This window comes from Stenella coeruleoalba, assembly GCF_951394435.1.
Source record: "Stenella coeruleoalba genome assembly, chromosome: 3".
NCBI classification, from domain to species: domain Eukaryota; kingdom Metazoa; phylum Chordata; class Mammalia; order Artiodactyla; family Delphinidae; genus Stenella; species Stenella coeruleoalba.
Genome location: NC_137148.1, coordinates 50,772,426 through 50,794,158, shown reverse-complemented (window position 1 = coordinate 50,794,158; position 21,733 = coordinate 50,772,426). Strand labels below are relative to the sequence as shown.

Genomic DNA, 21,733 nt, shown 5'->3' with positions numbered 1-21,733 from the left:
TATAATTAATACTGCTCTATATTATATCTGAAAGTTGTTAAGGGAGTAAATCCTAAGAGTTCTCATCACAAGGAAAATATCTTTCCCCCTTATTTTCTATATATATTTGATGATGGAGGCTCACTAAACTTATTGAGGTAATCATTTCATGATTGATGTATGTCAAATCATTATGCTGCATGCCTTAAACTTATACAGTGCTTTATGTCAATTATATCTCAATAAAACTGTAAGGAAAGAAATTAATAAACATATAACATTTTAAAAATAAATAAATATATTTATTTATTTATTTATGGCTGCTTTGGGTCTTCACTGCTGCACATGGCTTTTCTCTAGTTGTGAGTGGGGGCTACTCTTCGTTGTGGTGCTCAGGCTTCTCATTGTGGTGGCTTCTCTTGTTGCAAAGCATGGGCTCTAGGCACATGGGCTTCAGTAGTTGTGGCACATGGGTTCAGTAGTTTTGGTACCCAGGCTCTAGAGCACAGGCTCAGTAGTTGTGGTGCATGGGCTTAGTTGCTCTGTGGCATGTGGGATATTCCCGGATCAGGGCTCGAACCCGTGTCTCTTGCATTGGCAGGCAGATTCTTAACCACTGCACCACCAGGGAAGCCCAATAAACATATAACATTTTTAAAAGACAATAAAATACATGATTATGTTGTAAGATCACACACACACACACACACACACACACACACAATCTATGGTAGATACACAAAAAATAAAGACAAAGCAATTGCAAAGCATACCACTACAGAAAATCATTTCAAAGGAAAACTATAATTCCTCAAATTACAAAGGAAGAGAATGAGAGAAATAAAGGAACAAGAGAATAATGAAACAAACAGAAAATAACAAAATGGCAATAATAAGTCCATACCTATCAATAGTTACTTTAAATGTGAATGGACTAAATTATTCAACAACAGAGAGTGTGTAGTAAAAAAAAATCCAGGGACTTCCCTGATAGTCCAGTGGTTAAGATTTCTCACTTCTACTACCAGGGACACCGGTTTCATCCCTGGTCAGCGAACTAAGATCCTGCCTGCCACCAAAAAAAAAAAAAAAAAAAATCCAGCTATATGTTGCCAACAAGAGGCTTACTTCAGCTTTAAAGGAACACACAGTCTTAAAATAAAAGATGGAAAAAGATACTTAATGCAAATTTTTAAAAAGCAGGGGTAGTCATACTTCTATTGGACAAAAGAGACGTTAAGTCAAAGACTGTAACAAGAAACAAAGAAGGTCGTTATATAATAATAAAGGGGCCAATTCATCAAGAGGATGCATTTGGCCCTCTATATCCATGGGTTTCGCATCTACAGACATGGAGTGCCAACCACTTTCATTGAATTATGCCACTTTATTAAGGGACTTCAGTATCTGCTGATTATAGTAACAGTGGGGGCTCCTTAAACCAATCTCTTATGGATACCAAGAATGACTGTGTAATATTTGTATTTATGCATCCAACATAGGAATGCCTAAACATATAAAACAAATATCATGAGATCTGAAGGGAGAAACAGACAGCAATTTAATAATAGTCAGGAACCTTAAAACTCTACTTTCAAGAATGGGGAGATGATTTAAACAGATAATCAATAAGGAACATTGGACTTAAACTACCCATAAGGTCAGATGAACCTAAGACATATATACAGACCATTCCACCCCAAATGTAGCAGAATACACATTCTTTATAAATGTAAATGAAACATTCTCCAGAACAGATCATATGATAGGACACAAAAGAAATCTTAACAAATGTAATAAGATTGAAATCATATAAAGCATCTTCTCTGACCACAATGATATGAAATTAGAAATCAATTACAAGAAGAAAACTGGAAAATTTACAAATATGTGTAGATTAAACAACATGCTCCTGAACAACCAATGGGTCAAAATGAGAAATCAGGAATTATCTTGAGACCCATAAAAATAGAATCACAACATATAAAAACTTATGGGGTGCAGCAAAAGCAGTTCTAAGAGGGTATTTTATAGTAATGAATGCCGACATTAAGAAAAAAAGATCTCAGGGGACTTCCCTGGTGGTCCAGTGGTTAAGACTCCGTGCTTCCAATGCAGGGGGTGCAAGTTTAATCCCTGGTTGGGGAACTAGGTTCCCACAAGCCACGTGGCATGGCCAAAAAAACCCCCAAGAGAGACAAAGATATCAAATAAACAACCTAATTTTACACTTTAAGGACTAGAAAAAGAACAAACTAGGCCCAAAGTTAGTAGAAGAAAAGAAATAAAGATTAGAGCAGAAATAAATGTAATAGGGGCCAAAAAGACAATAGAAAAGATCATTGAAACTAAGAGCTGTGTTTTTTTTTAAAGATACAATAGATAAACCTTTAGCTAGACTTACCAAAAAATTTTAAATTGGACAACCTAGATAAAATTTAAATTCCTAGAAACATACAGCCCACCAAGACTGAATCATCAAGAAGCAGAAAATATGAACAGCTCAATTACTAGTAAGATGATTGAATCAGTAATCAAAAACTTCCCATCAAATAAAATCCATGACCAGATGGCTTCACTGATGAATTCTACCAAAAATTAAAAGAAAAACTAATGGTAATCCTCTTCAAATTCTTTCAAAAAATTGAAGAGGAGGGAGCACTTCCAAACTCATTTTACTAGGACAGCATTACCCTGATATGAAAGCTAGACAAGGACACTACAAGAAAAGAAAATTATGGGTATATTCCTGATGAAGATAGATGCAAAAATCCTCAACAAAATGTTAGAAAAATGAATTCAACACTAAAAGGATCAGGTAACATGATCAAGGGAGATTTATTCCAGGTATGAAAGAATGGTGCAACATCTGTAAATCAATGTGATACACCACATTAACAAAATGAAAGATAAGAATCACACGATCATCTTGATAGATGCAGAAAAAGCATTTGACAAAATTGAAGAATGCTTTGTGATAAAACTTTCAGTAAACTGGATTATAAAGAGAACATATGTCAACATAATAAAAAAACATATATGGCAAGCTCTCATCTAGCAACATACCAATGGTGGAAAACTAAAAGCTTTTCCTCTAAAAACAGGAATAAGACAAAGATGCCCATTCTCACCACTTTTATTCAACATAGTTTGGGGTCCTAGGCAATTAGCCAAGAAAAAAAGCCATCCAAAGCAGAAAGGAAAAAGTAAAATTGTCTCTATTTGTGGATGTTATGATAAAGAGAAAATCCTAAAGACTTCATAAAAAACCTCCTAGATATAATCAATAAATTCAGTAAAGATGCAGGATACCAAATCAATATACAAAAATCAGTTGTATTTCTATACACCAACAAAGAATTATCAGAAAGAAATTAAGAAAATACTATTGACAATACCATGAGAACACTGGAATAAATTTAACCAAGGAGGTGAAAGATCTGTACACTGAAAACTGTAAGACATTGATGAAAGAAATTGAAGAAGACACAAATGGAAAAATATTCCATATTCATGGATTGGAAGAATTAATATTGTTAAAATGTCTATCCTACCCCAAGTCACCTACAGATCCAGTGCGATCCTTATCAAAATTCCAATGGCATCTTTCACAGAAATAGAAAAAGCAATCCTGAAATTTGTAAGGAACCACAAAAGAACCCAAATAGCTAAAACGATCTTGAGAAAGAAGAACAAAGCTGGAGACATTACACTTTCTGATTTCAGACTATAGTAGAAAGCTGTAGTATTCAAAACTGTATGGTAGTGGTATAAAAACAGACACAGAGCAATGGAACAGAATAGAGAGCCTAGGAATAAATCCATACATATATAGTCAATTTTTGATAAAGGGGCCAAGAATATACAATGAGGAAAGGATAGCCCCTTCAATAAATGGTGCTCAGAAAAATGGATTGCCACATGCCACAGAATGAAACAGGACCCCTATCTTTCACCATACACAAAAAAATCAACTAAAAATGGATTAAAGACTTGCATGTAAAACCTAAAACTGTAAAATTCTTGATGAAAACATAGGGTATAAGTTCCTTGACACTGGTCTTGGCAATGATTTTTTGTATTTGACACCAAAAGTAAAGGCAACAAAAGCAAAAAAAAAAAAAAAAAAAAAAAAAAAGTGGGATGACATCAAATAAAAAGCTGCTGCTCATCCAAGGAAGCCATCAAAAAAATGAAAAATCAACCTATGAATTGGGATAAAATATTTGCAAACTACATATCTGATATAAGGTTAATATCCAAAATAGACAAAGAACTCATACAACTCAATAGCAAAAATACAAATAACCCAACTAAAAAACAGGCAAATGGCCTGAAGAGACATTTTTCCAAAGAAAACATTCAACTGGACAACAGGTACATAAAAAGGTACTTATAACATCACTAATTATCAGGGAAATGCAAATCAAAACCACAATGAGATATCAACTCACTGGTAGCATGATTATTATCTAAAATACAAGAGGTTAATACTGGAGAAGATGTAGAGAAAAGGGAACCATGCACACTGTTGGTGGAAATGTAAACTTGTGCAGCCACTATGGGAAACCATATGGAGGTTCCTCAAAAAATTAACAATAGAACTATCATAGATCCAGTAATCCTAATTCTGGGTACATATCTAAAGGAAACAAAATCACTATCTGGAAGAGATATACACCAAGGTATGTAAACTAACTAAATGTCCATTGATGGGTAAATGGATAAAGAAAGAGTGGTGTGTGTGTGTATCTATATATCTATATATCTATATATCTATATATCTATATATATATATATATATATAATGGAATAATATGCAGCCTTAAAAAGGAAGGAAATCCTATCCTGCCATTTTGACACAGATAAATGTGGAGAGCATTGTGCTAAGTGAAATAAGCAAGACAGAGAAAGAAATACTGCATGCTATCAGTTATACATGGAATCTAAAAAAACCCAAACAAAACAAAAAACAAACAAATAAACCAGAAAAACCTCATAGAAACACAGTAGAAAAATGGTTGTTTGGGGCTGAGGAGTGGGGCAAATAGGGAAAGGTTGGTAAAAGGGTACAGTCTTTCAGTTATAAGATGAATAAAGTCTCAGGATCTAATGTGGTTATAGTTGATAACATTGTATTGTATAACTGAAATTTGCTAAAAGAGTAGAACTTAAATGTTCTCACCAAAAAAACACAAAAAACAAACAAACAAAAACTTAAAGAAAACATGTGAGGTGATGGTTGTGTTACCTGGCTCACTGTGGAGGTATCCTTTCACAATGTATACATATATCAAATTACCAAACTGTATACTTTAGATTCTTAAAAAAAAATTTATTTTGGGTCATTGATACTGCCAATAAAGCTGGAAAAAAAGAATAAGCAACCTTCATTAATGTCTGAATCCATATGTAACCTCCATGGGGTGATGTTGGGAGATATTTGGAAATATAAGGGGGGATACTGGTAGTTACAATAAATGAAGGGTCTACTTCTGGTCAGGTCTGCTAAATGTTCAGCAATGTTGGGTTAGTTTCATACAATGAAGAACTGTCCTGACCAAAAGACCAATAGGACTCCTTTTGAGAAACACAGTAGGGGTCCTTTATTTGAAACAAAATAAGGAATTAAGAAAATGACCCATGGGTAGTTAAATTCATAACTAAAGTTTGTTATTAGATAAACCTATCTTGTCAGATCATGGCTCAGACAGGGCCTTATTTAAGTAGCAATATCTATATCAAAAAGTTATTCCTAACATTTCTAAGTCTACAAATAGAAATTATTGAAATGATTTAGTAATCTATGCTATTAGTTATATCAGCTGGTTATCAGTTTTATAAATATTTACAGTCGCTTAAGTGAATGAAAAGGAATATATTTTCTAATTTTTGATTTATGTAACTAGAAATATTATGTTACTAGCTGTTAAATATTTTGGAGATCAACCTGATAGGAAATGTTGTTCAAGAAAGTCAGACTCCATTAATTTTCTTTTTCTTTGGCTGCACCATGTGGCATGTGGGATCTTAGTTTCCTGACGAGGGATTGAACCCACGCCCCCTGCGTTGGAAGTGTGGAGTCTTAACCACTGGACCACCAGGGAAGTCCCAGACTCCATTAATTCAATGACAACTCAGTTTAAGAAAAAAAAAGCGTTTTATCTGCTTGAGAGATTATTTTCCCTATTGAGAATTTAAAAAGGCACTATTACTTAAGATTCATCTTATCTTTTCAAAGCTCTGCTACTATTCCTGAGAAATCAGCACCCAGTTCACAGGAAGTCATATTATCACAACAGCTTGAAAAGTCTCATATTTGGCCACCAGTTGTCTGTATAAGCTCTTTTGAAAATAAACTAGTAACCTTATTCTTTTCTTGTTCTGTATGAAATCTTAGGACATACCACATAAGCAATGTAGAATAAAATAAACAAAGTATAATACATATTTCAGAATGAACTCAAAAGTTTCTAGTTACTTAAATTGTCTCTTTTTAAATTCTTTGTAATATTTTTAGAAATTAACCTAATGGCCTTTCATTTTCTCAGACCAGAAAGAGTAACAAAAGAAAAAGCAGTTCCTGTGCCATATGTTATTATTTTCTCTCCTTGCTATTTTAAGAAAAGGATATTTAAATGTAGTATTGAAGAAAAAAATTAACAGGATAGAAACTGTTTCCAGACAGATTATATTTTCAGATTATACTATGCTATAACATATATAATTTATACATAATATTGCATTATATCCAATATATTTCAGCCCATCAGAAATGCAGAAGATCATATATTTTAAGTGATAATATAAAACAGCAGAACCTCTACTGTATTACCAAAATAGAATTGTTCACGAAAGAGTAGTAACCTAAAATTTCTCAACTTTTTCAATTTTCCTAGAAAAGTCAAAACGTGTATGTAGAGTAGACTTTTGCTAATAAAAACCATTTCATTGTCAGCACAGTTATGGAGTTTTTGCTTTAAATATCTTAAGCTGCTTTGCTTAATTATAGCACAAGCCTGATACTAGTGAAGGTAAAGATTTGAAGTTTACATCTGTTCAGTTGTTTGCAAGTTTTCAGTAGCAAATTATAAATCTGGAAATGTTAAAACAGTTTCATATTAGCTTATTAATTTTAATGAACTAATACTCTAATAGCTGTTGAAATTTGTGAGTAAACATCTCATTTAATATTCATCTTTTTAAAGCCATAATAAATAAGCCCTTCTATTTCATGTTCACTGTAAAAACAAAAGATACAGCTACAGCTACGGTATAGTGAATCATGGCAGTAGCTCCACCAGTTGGCAGAAAAGTCCTGGAACTTTCAAGCATATCTTCAGATCATTAGCATACTCCTTAATGTCCCCAAAGGAAAGAAGTTGGGATTGTCCCTACCCCCTTCTCTACATACTTTTTTGTTTTGCAACTTCTTTTCCTCTCTTGAGACTACCTTGATAACCATTTCAACCCACTTCCCTTTTTTAACAGATTTTTAAAAATGTAATTTCTTTTTTTTTTTTTTTTTTTTTTACAGATGAAAGAATAGGCAAATAGATTTGGTGCCTTGGATACAACATGGAAGTAATAAACACTTTGTTATATCCCATGGCATTTTCCCCCAGAGAGGTGTTCTCAGCATATTGGCTAAACTCTAATTTGTGCCATTACTTGCAGATTTCTTAAATTTGCACTGTAGTTTCAAATTAAATTTATATTTATGATCCAAAACAAATGGGCAACTGCCATGCACTATTAAACTATCACTGAATTATGTCAGAGTTAACTTCATTTCAGTGTAAGAAAAACACTAATCCTCTCCTTTATTTATAACATTGTATTCTGTCTGATTAATTCATTCTTCATAATAGCAAGGATATGATACTGCCTGGAAGTCAGAGAATAAATAGAAGGACTTTTCATGGTACCTTTCCATTTTGAGTCCACATTCTGTTTTGCTATATAGTCACAAATCCTAGCAGCTTCTAGAGTAATGTATCTCAGGCTTAGTACTTTGTCTGCATATTGGACAAAAGCTCTCCTGGGGAGCTTTAATTACTACTGATGTTTGAGATGCATCTCCAGAGATTCTGATTTAATTGGTACGGGATTTGACCAGGGGATTGGGGTTCACTTAAGGTCATAGTGTGAAATATCAGAAACCAATACCCAGAACTGTTTTGCTTCCAAAAAGCTGAACAAAACAAAACCTTACCTCTTCTCCTCCCTCATGCAAAAATTTTTTTTTTTCATCTGTTCAAGTTAATTGAGGACCTTGGAAATTTCCAAGACGAGATAAAAAGTTCTGTTTCATAATAATGGTTTTATTTTGTAGTTAATTTATTTTAGGGCATCCAGTTCCTGAAATTCTGGTTTAAACTTATGAGTGAGGATGATTATCTCTCTTGGAAGTTCTTTATGTCTTTATTAGTATCATCAAGCTAAATTCTTGACTGATTGATTGAAAGGAGACTGAGTACTTTACATTTTACTTTCCCTAAGAAATAAGTGATGCAAACTGTAATTTCTCTAGAAGCTAGTTATTTTAAATACATTGTGCAAATATAACCATATTCTACAAAAAAGAAAAAGAAAACCCAAAAATTCCTTACATAACTTCGAATCCATAACTTCAGGATTTTTTTGAGTCTAAAATAAATTTATAAGATTTAAAATCGTACATTTAAAATAATGGCTTATGAACAATGGAGGGCTTTTGGTCCGTAATATGAGTAGTGCAGGATGATTATCCAATCTTTAGCTTACATATAGGAAAGCAAATTAGGGTCAACAGGGTCATGTATGCCTCCCTGCATAATTTTATCAGAAAGCACCATAATAACCCCAATATTTATACAAGAGAAAAACTAAGAAACAGGGAAGTGCTCATTAAATAAGATGAATTTAAAATTTGTTAATTATAGATGGATTGAAGAGATGCAATCTATAGTCTCAGCAATGTCTTAATGAAAATTTCCTCAATGTTCAGATATAAATGATTTGAAAACTAGAATTTCTCTCTGAAGTCTAGGTCACTTCCACCAAGAACACTCATAACACCTGTCATGACAAATACAAATAGGAACAAACTATAAACAATTTACTTTGCATCTCCAACAGGAAGAAGCTTCCTACTTTCCTACCCAGCAGGAGGAAGGAAGACATTTTCCTGACCCAGCAACAGCCCTGCCGATAAGAGGCTGTCACAACTCAGCCAATGAAAAGCCAATACACTCTGAACTCCCAGTTTCCTCCAATGGACTCTGTTTATAAGAGCCCCTTCTAACTCCCCGTTCTCCTCTGTAAAAGGACATTTATCTCCCTTGTTTTCTGGACTTGTCTGTGGTTTGCCACAGAGTACATGGCCTGAATTGTAATTCTTTGTTCTTTCTGAATAAACCCGTTTTGCTAGTAAAATAACTGGTTGTCTCTATTATTTTAGGTAAACATTTGAATGCTGGCCACATTTTCTTAACCTTTCCTTTCTTAAATTATGTCTCATAATTTTTTATTGTATGAATTATCCACGGAGATTGAAGTAGATATTATTTCCCTCCACAGAGGGTTGGCCCTTTTGTCAGGCAGACAGAGCGAGAGACACATTGTCTCAACTCAATAATTAATAAGCTGGATTGAGGTTGAAGTTAGGTTGCAGCTTTAATTAGATTCAGTCAACCTCTGGTTTTAAATGGCTTAAAAGGGCATGACCTATGTTGTGTTTGTTGCAGGCTCCTTTAATGGGACTTGATGTCCTAAACCCTATGGAGTCCACTATGGGACTGCGGATTTGTACTCTGCTTTCAGGTCCTGACCCCTCCTTGAGCACGGTCCTTTGGGTTTTTTGGTTAAGAGTTTAGCAGGTCTCTATCTCCTCTAATCTGAAAGTTCTGCTTTTCAGAGGTTGTGAAAATAACTCCTTTGTCTTCCATCCTACATGGGTTTAAAATACAGTAAATGTCTTAAGGAGGATTCTTACTATGTGTTTGTTGTAGGCATCTCTACACTATGGCTTGATTTCTAAACTCTGTGAGATTGTTGGAGATTTCATTTTGCTCATTTGGGCCAACTGCTTAGCCTCTTGTACTGCCACAGCTCTCAGCAAATGTCTCTTATGGCCATATTTTCAGACTTCTCTTCCTACCTGACATGTCAGTCCATATGGTTGTCAAAACCTCAGCTGATTTCTCTTTCCTCTAGTAGAGTCTTCTGCCTATGGCAAGACTAATCCTCAGATAATTAATTCCCAGACTCAGAAAATACTCCCAGAGAAGCCAACAGCTGGCAATATTAGCTTTCCTGGGGGACTCGCCCCCTACTGGAATTTTACTTATCTAGCCTTCCATAGATCTTTTATTTCTTTAAAAGTATAATTTTTCTAATTCATCACTTTACTCCCAGATATTGCCATTGAGGGTGATGACTTGCCATCACTTATTGTATCCTAATGTATCTTATTATATCTTCTATATCCTAGAGAAAGAAATCTCCACTGCTGTTATTATAAGAAATAATAAGCCTGACCTGTGTTTATCCTTGCATTTTTCAGAGTTCTGTGGCTGTTTTCTTATTTTTGTGCTCAAAATCAGGTCCCGTGCATCTCTCTAACCAGGTTTCCTCATCTGTCAATTTCAACTTTGTTGCTGATGATCAAATGAGATTGCTACTCTTCCAGTGCGGAACTAAGAGATAATAGCTCTGCATCTCATATATGTAACAGGTCCACAGCATAGTGGAGATCTGCTATAATTTTTCACAACATGTTCTGATTGTTTGGGATAAAAGGTGTAATAAACACAAAGAATAACATGCAGCCATTGCACAAACCCAGAAGCATCCTCAGAGTACCTTTATACGCCTTGCCCACCTCTGCATTTTAGGGTGCATATCCACTATCACCCACAAGGGTACACCACTCATCATGATTATAGAAGAGGATAAAGTGACCAGAGGGTCTCTCAGAGACGCAGGAAGTTTTCCATTACCTCTCTTAAGTCCCATCTCCTCAACCTTCATTTTTTTTTTTTTTTTTTTTGCGGTACGCGGGCCTCTCACTGTTGTGGCCTCTCCCGTTGTGGAGCACAGGCTCCGGACGCGCAGGCTCAGCGGCCATGGCTCATGGGCCCAGCCGCTCCGCAGCATGTGGGATCTTCCCGGACCGGGGCACGAACTCGTGTCCCCTGCATCGGCAGGCGGACTCTCAACCACTGCGCCACCAGGGAAGCCCCCATTTTTTATCCCAAGATTGACCACAATTTTCCAGGATAATTCACAGTGAATACACATATTGCCTACTGCCCTAACAATGTCATACAGTGGTCAGACCTTAGAACACTTGAACATTTCTGAAGTCTTTAGACATCGATAGTCCAGTTTGAATTTGGCTGTGTTCTTTCACTTCCTTTCTGGTCTCTCTTAATCAAAGGTTCAAAAAATACAGGATCAAGTACCAAGGTCACCTTATTATATGTTTAAACGTTTTAACTCTGTGTCATCTATCCTGCAGGGTACATAGGGAAATCATTAGTAATGGGAAAGCACGGTATTAAAACTGTGAGCTCAGGGCCAAGGTCAGATGCAGCCACCCTCTCCCAGCATAAGAATTTGCTTCCAGTGCTAATTTCAGGGGTCCTGTGGTTAGTGAGTGGGCATGTACAGGCATATGTGTGCATTTATGTTATGTATGCAAGTATTTGTAAATGAAGGTAGCATTTCCTACCAACATCCTACTTCATATAGGATTAATAAAGCAACTTCTATATATGTGAAACCATGAAGCAGATAGAATTTATGTGTGTAAGAGAGTGTGTCTGTGTGTGTGGGGGTGGTGGTGGATAAAACTTCTGGTAATTTAAAAAATAATAGTTATAAAGTGGTGATATTTGAACAAAGTGTACAATTTGTATTATAATTTGGTTCAATCATAAACTTAATATAGAAGAAAAGGGTGTTTTAATTTTGAGTTCATTGCCCAATTGAATTATTCAGCCTTAGACAGAGACTATGAATTCCATGACCCAACACCAGAATAACACTGGGTCATGTGAAAAGGAATGGAAATATTCTAGATAAATGTAAGCTAGCACTTATATCTCTTATCAGGATTAACTGCACTGATGACTCTGTCAATCTTGGTTCCTTCCTCTGAAATATCTACCATTTCCAGGCATTGCATCCTCAATTTATTTTATCAGTATCCAATTGACACGGTTTCCAGTCCCATTAGTATCCCTGAAACAGGCAACCAGGACCCAGAAACCAGCTTCCATGAGGAACAGTTGAAGGAATGTGGATATTTTCTGTGTGGAATAAAGACTTCCAGAGAACATCATATATGTCTTTGTATATTTGAAGAACAGTCTTATGGAGGAAGATTAAAACAGACTTGAATCAATAAAAGGAAACTGTGAAAAGGCAGATTTCATTTACACAGAAATTTATCTGAAAGAGTTGTTAAAATGGACAAACTTACTTTTTCAGGTAGTTAAGCTCCCTGTCATTGTATGTGATAAGCAGAATCTAGACATCCATCTCCGAGCATGATTGTTGAGGCTGTTCTTGTATTGGTTGGAGAAGTTACATTATGTATCTTCTCTAACTCTTTAGAATCTATGATTTTATATTTTAGTGGGATTGCATGTAACTACCTGTTTTTAAAGTAGTTTCTGATATTGTAAGGCTTATTACTGGTTTGGCTTCGAAATTTTAAACTCATTAGTAAACCCTATAGCAAAAACAGGGCCTGATTCTCCCATTAGAAAATAAATAGAAAGAAAAAGACAGAGTTCTTAGGCCCTTTCCAAAAATTATCTGTGAATAAAATCGTTTTAGTTTCAGAAGAAATGTAAAGGTTAATGAACTTTCTACTAAAAGACAGCACCACATCTAAAACATATTTTAAAATCCCTCTGACTTTACCTCCAACTTTCTGAGAAGGCAGATTTCTGGGTTATATTAAATTCCTGCTGTTTGATCATGTACTGTTTTGTTCTCTATTAGAGATAAGCATTTTTTTCCATGTGAATATTCCTTCATTTATACTGAGCATGTTTAAACTTGCAGAATCAATCTAACACCTTCAGATGAACTAATGAGCAAATAAAACAATTCGCCAGGCTTTTACAAGAAATGAATGGATTTGTTATAAACATATCTCAAACACCTTCACTTCAGCTGCATGTTCTTGCCAGAAAAAATTAACACATTGGATTTTGATTTTTTTTTTGCGGTACGCGGGCCTCTCACTGCCGTAGCCTCTCCCGTTGCGGAGCACAGGCTCCGGACGCGCAGGCTCAGCGGCCATGGCTCGCGGGCCCAGCCGCTCCGCGGCATGTGGGATCCTCCCGGACCGGGGCACGAACCCACGTCCCCTGCATCGGCAGGCGGACTCTCAACCACTGCGCCACCAGGGAAGCCCAACACATTGGATTTTAAATCATGACTTTTATTTTGTTTGACTTGAGTATATTTAGAAAATAAAAATTCAACACTGTGGACTTTTTTTTTTGGCAAAAAGATCTTAGTAAAACCTCTTAGCTGGTTAACTTTATATGTGTGTATATATACATATATGTACACACACACAGACACACTTATGCAAAATTGGTTTCTTAGGAAACCAATGGTATGGCTGAAAATCATGTCAATTAGATAAAGATAAACTGAGGATGCAACGCCTGGAAACAGTAGGTACTTCAGAGAAAGGAACTAAGATTGACAGAGTCAGCAGTGTAATTGGTATCTGATAAGAAATGTAAAGTGCTAGCTCACATTTATCTAGAATGTTTCCATTCCTTTTCACATAACCCATTTTATGTATAAACACATAAAATATGTATTTGTAAAAAAAATTAAAACATGCCTGCTTACTCATCAATATTTCTAAGACACTACTTGACATGGTGAAAGGGATGGGTCTGTACTAGGTAAGTGTGAGCGAGCTTTATGGCTGAATGAATTCAAAAGAGTTGATATAAACTTCACTAATTAGGAAATCTAAAACTATGTTAAAATGTTTTGTTTTTGTGGAAAGAACACTAATTGTACGGAGCCAAAGGCTTCTATGGCAATGTTTATTCTTTCCAGTTATATCCCTCACCTTCCCACCTTACTTCCTTCTACCAACTTCTGAAAATTAAGCTGAAAAGAAACAATTTTGAGAAAACAATTAACATGGCATGGATGGCATGGTATGTTGAGTACTGTGGTATAATATGGATATCACAGATCCCAATTTTCAAGTATGATCCTAATTTTGTACAATTTCATTATTTTTAATCAAGATGGTTCAATAAATATTGAATTAAGTGTGCTTTATTCTTATGAAAAATAATCAGAAATGAAGAATAACAAAAATACGGCATACAATATATTACTGAGATTACTGAGAGGGAAATTTATGACCTTAAATAATAATTTTTTAAAAATTAAAAGGATAAAAATTAATGTCCTAGAAAGCCACCTTAATATGGTATTAAAAGGACAGAATAAATTAAAAAATTGCAGTAAGGATTTAATAAAGAACAGAAATTAATGAAATTGAAAATAAAGATACGGTGAGTCAATTTCAAAAATTCATTAGTTAAAAAGAATAATAAAATTTACAAATATATAGCAAGATCAGGAAAAAAACAGGGCATGAGTAAATAATATTAATATACAAAGAGAACGGAATTATAGATACAGGAGAGATTAAATGATATGAACAACTTTTTGTCAAAAAATTTTAAAACAGAAAAAATTAATTCCTAGCAAAAAGATAAATTATATAAACTGATTCAAAAAAGAAATTGAGAAAACAAAGACATTTTGAAAAAGGAAACATAGGGGCAATCTTACTCATAAATGTAGATGTTAAAAAAAAAGAACCTCAAGCAAAAGTGGTATTCCCTGCTTTTCAAAAGTTCACTTTATGCCGGTTTTGCTTTTACGAAAGGCCTAAACTAATACCTCTTTTCACTAACTGAAAGAAATCTGAAAAGGATTTTGGCTTTTAAGCAAAAAGATGAAAATCGAAAAAAGAATTTTATGTTTGTTTTGCAGGGAGCTATCATAGAGGCAGCACATACCCCCAGTAGGCGGAGTGGCACCAAGCTCCTTCCCCAGGATTACAGCCAATATCTCAGCATCAGGCTGCTATAGCATGATCCGTGTTTGTGAGCATCTGTGCTTTATCTCAGTTTATTTCGTGTATCCATTAGCAAGATGTGTCCTAAGGTAATTGTTTCTTTGCTTTACCCCTTTTGGGTTATGAAAAATTTCACAGGAATGCTCTACGTTCATATAGTGGGGGAAGCCTGAATTAGCAAACCAAGTTTACCAATGCACAAAAATGATCAAGTTGAGTTCTTCCCAAGAATACAACAGCAGTTTGACATTAGAAAATCTCCTACAATCTATTAATGTAATTCAGCGCATTAACAGATTGAAGAAGTAAATCCATTATAGTCATTTCAAAAATGTTGAAAAAAATCCCCAAATTAAAAATCCATTCAAGAAAGAGATTAAGAGAAAACTAGGAACAGATGGGAACTTTCTTAAAACCTGATAAACGGTATCTACCCAAGATGCAGAGCAAGAATTCTACCCAATGGCAAATATTAAAATATTCCTTTTAATATCAGAGATGCTGCTATCGGTTTTTCTATTCAAAATTAAACAGAAGTCCTCGCTCAGAAAGTATGACAAGAAAAAAAAGAAGAAAAAAACGTATGATTAGTTTGAAAGATATGTGTCTTTATTTACATACAAGACAGATATGATTGTCTTCATTCAAAGCCCCCCAAACCCTATAAATAATGAAACTGAAGGTAATTTAGTAAGGTTGCTGAATATGGGATCAAAATCCCACAAGGACATTTCTATACAACAACAGAGAATAATTAACAAAACCTGGAATCACTATTTAATACTCAGAAAAGGGGGCTATTATTTGAAGAAAGACATGAACCCTCTGTAACACATGATAAGAGGTAGATTCTAGATAAAGACCTAAATGAGAAAGGTTTTTTAATATTAACTTCATAGTTTTACCTAAGCAGAAACCTTTGTGGCCTAGGAATGGGTAAGAACTTCTTAAAACTTCAAAACACAATGACAATGTAAACTTAAAGTGGATTTAATTACGTCAAAGTTCAGAATTTCAGTGAAGGACACCATGGACAAACTTAATATACAGATAATAAAATGGGATAAGAGATTTATAGTGTCTAAAGCAGAAAATGGATTAATATTTAGAATATACAAGAAATTCTGTAAAACTGATAAGGGCAGAAACCACCTTAGAAAAATAAGAAAAGCAGTTACAGAAGAGGAATCCGAAAGACTGATGAGCATTTGTAGGGATCTTAAGCTACTAGAGATCAGATAAAAGCAAATTAAATCAATACTGAGTGTTCCTAATTTCCATTCTCTGTCAACGCTTGTCATTTTCCATAGTTCTAATTTCTTCCAACCCTCATGCACTGTTAATAGGTATCTATACTGGTCATTTGGGGGAACTGTTGGCATTATTTACTCAAGTTAAGTATATTCATATTCTGTGACCCATACATTCTGCTCCTGAGTCTATAGGCCAAAGAAATTTTGACAAGGTCCATTTTAGGATATTCATTAGTATTACGTGTAGTGGCAGGAAGCTGGAGGTATTCTGTGTTCCAGTCAGTGAATAGTTGGATAAAATGTGGTAGATGCACACCTTAGGAGAACATTATTTAGAACCCACAGATTATAAATACACATAGCTACCCGGATGCATCTAAAAGCCTAGTGCTAGATGAAAAAGATAAGAAGCAGTGCAATATATAATGACACCATTCCCGTAAATTAAAACATACGCACAGAAAACAATAAACATAATTTAAGAAAACAATAAAAAAGATACAGATTAAATAAACTCAACATAATGGAAAGTAGGATATGAGGATAAAAGGAAACAAATGAGTGTGTGGACTGGTGATGATGGTAGCTGTTAATTAAGAAGTGGGACTGCAGCAACTATATGAACTCAAGGTTCAGAGGAGGAGAAAAAAGGATGACAACATAGCAAATATATGTGAATAAATCTCACCAAAACATGTATAAAACACTTGTAAAGGAAATTATCACATTTTATTATAGACATTAAATATTTAGGAGATCTAAATAAAAGAAGAGAAAAACCAGTTAGTGGATGGGGAAAGTTATTATTAGGATGTCAATTCTCCCCACATTGACTCATGCATTGAATAGGAACTTCTTCCCTTAATCCAACCTGGTTTTCATGGAACTTGACAAGATGATTCTAAAATTCAAAGAGCCAAAAAAAAAAAAAAAGAAAAAGAAAAAAAAAAAGGCCAAGACACTCATGCAGCAAAACAAGTTTGAAGGGAGATATCAAAACTTCTTACAAGGCTCCAGTAATTGAGACAGTATGGTATTGGCACAGGATTTGATATACAGACCAAAGGAACCAAATAAAGACCTCAGAAATAGACTCACACGAATGGAAATTTAAAATATAACAGATTAGCACTGTGAATCAGTGGGGGAAATAATGAATTATTTTCAGTAAATGGTGGTTGGAAAAAATTAAATGGGAAAAAATCCCAAAGTGACTGGCTCTCTACCCTATAACACAACCCCCCTCCCCGCCAAAACCCAGAAAATATCAACAACACAAATCATTTTGAAAATATTTGAAATATAAATATTTGAAAAATAAAATATTTTTTTAAAAAATTGAAAATATTTGAAAAATACCCAGGAAAATATGTTTATGACACTGGGGATAGAGAAGAATTTCTTAAAGCAGATAACACATGCCAGAAAGATGATAAAGAAAATGAAGAACTACAATTCATTAAAAGATATCATAGAGTGAAAAGACAAACCACAAATGAGAGAAGAGAGTTGCCATTCAAATAATTAAAAAAGGAGTCAGCAGAAAATATTTTAAAACTCTCAAAAATCAACAAGAAAAATGCAATCAATAGGAAAATGGACAAAATTTGTAAAGGAATTTCACAGATGAAGAAATTCTATAACTAATACACATACAAAGTTATTTTCAATCCCTACTGGTAATTAGAGAAAGTGAAATTAAATCCCCAGTGAGATATCATTTTATACCTATCAGACTGGCAAAATCTAAAGGACTGAAAACATCAAATGTGGTAAACAAAGTTGGTGACAGATCAGCAGTCATTTAGGAAAATGGTTTGGTTTAGGTAGTCAAATTAAAGATGTGTTTTTCTTATGACCCAGCTGTTTGCTACTGGCATTTATTCTAGAGGAACTCTTATGCTCCAGGACAGATGAAAATAATATTTATAGCAGTGTTGTTTATAAACAAAAAATGGGATAACTCAGTTGTCCATCAACAGGAGAATAGATAAATTGTACCATATTCACATAGTGGGTGATAGTATAGCAGTAAAAATAAATGAATGTGGCTACGCTCACCGAAAAGACAAATCCAAGAAACATAATGCTGAGTGAAAAAGCAAATATAGAATACATACATTGTTACCCCTGCAAAAGTTCAAAGACAAGCAAAATTAAATAACAGTAAGTATACATATGTATACTTACTTGTACAAAGAAATGATAAATACAAAATTCGGGGGAGGCAGGAAGCAAACAAAGGAGTACAGACGGTGCTTCAGTAATACTGGTAATTGAGTCTGGTTTGTGATTAAAATCCTACGTGTGGCTTTTCAGGCCTGACCATAGGCAATTATGGAGGCTTTACCTGGTAGGCATCACAGAAGAAAGCTGCCCTCCCCACACCAGATTTGGTGTAAAGCCAGTGCATTACAATCTCTGAAGGAGCTGCAATCAAGGTCTCAGGCCCCTGGCCTGTGATGCTCTTTCATATATTTACGGTCCTCAGCACCTGCATTCCTGGGTCCTTTATCTGAGGGCTTGGGCAGAGGGCTTCTGGATCTCTGCTGAGACCTCTTTAGAGGGGTATTAGGGAGAAACCTTAAAGATACTTTTCCCCACTCTGAATTAGTACTCAGTACTTTTCCACTCCTAGTCTTCCCTTCTTCCCCCCGCCAAAAATAAAACTCCAACACACACACATATACACCCCTCAGGGCCCATGAAAGTGCCAAGGCCTTTTGTTCGGGGGCCTCCTCAACAGTAAGATTATCCCCACATCTGTCCTGGTCGACCTGACCCTGGACCAGTGCACTGTTCCATGGGGGAAAATAGAATATTGGGGGTGGGGGGGGTTGGCATTTCCTCCGGTTTTACACTCTTGTTTACACCACTGTGCCAAGTGATTAAAGGCTTAACTCTTTCAGTTTTGGCTGAGGCTTGCTTAGCATAGCTGAACTCTTGATAGTAATATATTGCTTAAGTTAGGTTGTATAGTAAAGCTACTTTGAACCTCCTCCATAAAAACTTATAAAAAGTTAAAGTTCTGTGGAACTTCTATGGGGAGGACAAATAAGATTAAATCACAAAGAAGCAAATATTTAATTTATAGCTTCAGTACCCCAGAGTACAAAAAGACAAAGGATACTGAGGGGTTATCAGAAAAGTGACTCATTCTTTTTAAAATGTGGGTATAGGGTAGAAGGTAGGATACAAAGGAACCTTTTAAAGCACATAATTCATACAATAAATTTTCTCTTCTTTGGTATGAAATCCTTTAAGTAAGACTGAATTTCACAGTAATGTATTTTAAAATGTATCTATACCAAATCTATGGACAATGGGTTTCTATAGTTACTTACCATTTTATAAAACAGTATGTACTTATAAAATGTCTTTAAACTAAGTTTCTTCATTCAAACTACTGTATAAAGTTATATTTGTCCTTAAACTACTTTCTTCAAACCTTGAGGATTTTGTAATTCAACTTATCTTTTGCCTCAACCATACAAGGCTCTGTTTTTACCTCCTTTTGGTTTACATCATTGCTGTACTGATCTTATCGGTCTTCTTATGTAGAAGTCCCTCTGGTTCCCTGAAGATCAGAGTTCCCCATATCTGAGCTTCTCCAACCAGACCCCCCAAAAACATCATAAGGGTAAATACTAAAACTGCACAAACTGTTCTGACAGACCATGGTTTTATAAAAGATGAAATTATATTTTATGTTTATACTGTCTGATCATCATTACACATAACAAATTCTCAAAGGTGAAAAAGGTATTAGAGATTGCCTTGCCCTAATTTGATAATTCCTTATATCTATATAGTACAATTAGTTATAATTTAGAATGTGCTTTCACATCAGCTCATTTGATCCTTGTAACTATATTAATTAGGAATATATAATTATTACCATCTTACAGATCAGAAACAAACAAAAGAAGAGGTTTCTATGATATCCCTGAGGTCATACATTTAGTTAGACATGAACTCAGAAATAAGTATTCCTTGTCCTCTGTACAAGCATGAGACACTCTATACTAAAGCACAGATACTTTCTACTTGTCCTAAACTTGTGGGACAACTTGTAAAATATTAAAATAAAATAGTATGAAAGTGAAACACTTCCAAACTCATTCTATGAGGCCACCATCATCCTAATACCAAAATCAGACAAAGATACCAGAAAAAAAAGAAAATTACAGGTCAACATCATTGATGAACACAGATGCAAAAATCCTCAACAAAATACTAGCAAACTGACTCCAACAGTACATTAAGAGCCAGAGCAATCCTGAGAAAGAAAAATGGAGCTGGAAGAGTCAGACTCCCTGACTTCAGCCTGTACTACAGAACTACAGTAATCAAAACAGCATGGTACTGGCAAAAATACATAAATATAGATCAATGGAACAGGATAGAAAGCCCAGAAATAAACCCACCCACTTATGGTCAATTAATCTATGATAAAGTGGGCAACAATATACAATGGAGAAAAGACAGTCTCTTCAGTAAGTGGTGCTGGGAAAACTGGACAGCTACACGTAAAAGAATGAAATTAGAACATTCTCTAACACCATATACAAAAATAAACTCAAAATGGATTAAAGACCTAAATGTAAGACCAGATACTATAAAAGTCCCAGAGGAAAACATAGGCAGAACACTCTTTAACATAAACCACAGCAATATTTTGGGGGGACCCATCTCCTAGAGTAATGGAAATAAAAGCAAAAATAAACAAATGGGACCTGATTAAACTCAAAAGCTTTTGCACAGCAAAAAAGACCACAAACAAAACAGAAAGGCAGCCTATGGAACAGGAGAAAATATTTGCAAATGATGTGACCAACAAGGGATTAATTTCCAAAATATACACACAGCTCAATATCAAAAAAACCCAACCCAATCAAAAAATGGGCTGAAGACCTAAACAGACATTTCTACAAAGAAGACATACAGATGGCTACTAGGCACGTAAAAAATGTTCAACATGGCTAATTATTAGAGAAATGCAAAGCAAAACTACAATGAGGTATCACCTCAAATCAAAAAATCTACAAATAATGCTGGAGAGGGTGTGGAGAAAAAGGAACTCTCCTACACTGTTGGTGATAATGTAAATTAGTACAGTCACTATAGAGAATGGAGTATGGAGGTTCCTTAAAAAACTAAAAATAGAGTTACCATATGATCCTGTAATCCCACTCTTGGTCATATATCTGGAACAAACTCTAATTCAAAAAGATACATGCACCCCTATGTTCATAGCAGCACTATTTACAATAGCCAAGACATGGGAACAACCTAAATGTCCACTGACAGGTGAATGGATAAAGATGTGGTGTGTGTGTGTGTGTGTGTGTGTGTGTGTGTGTGTGTGTGTGTGTCT

The 21,733-nt window shown here is 34.9% G+C and overlaps 1 protein-coding gene across 2 annotated transcripts in view; it reads right to left on the bottom strand.

Moving 5' to 3' along the window:
* The window catches only part of RNF180 (ring finger protein 180), a 278,435-nt gene that overhangs the window by 29,883 nt on the left and 226,819 nt on the right, over positions 1 to 21,733 (bottom strand). The gene's annotated exons all lie outside the window — the stretch shown is intronic.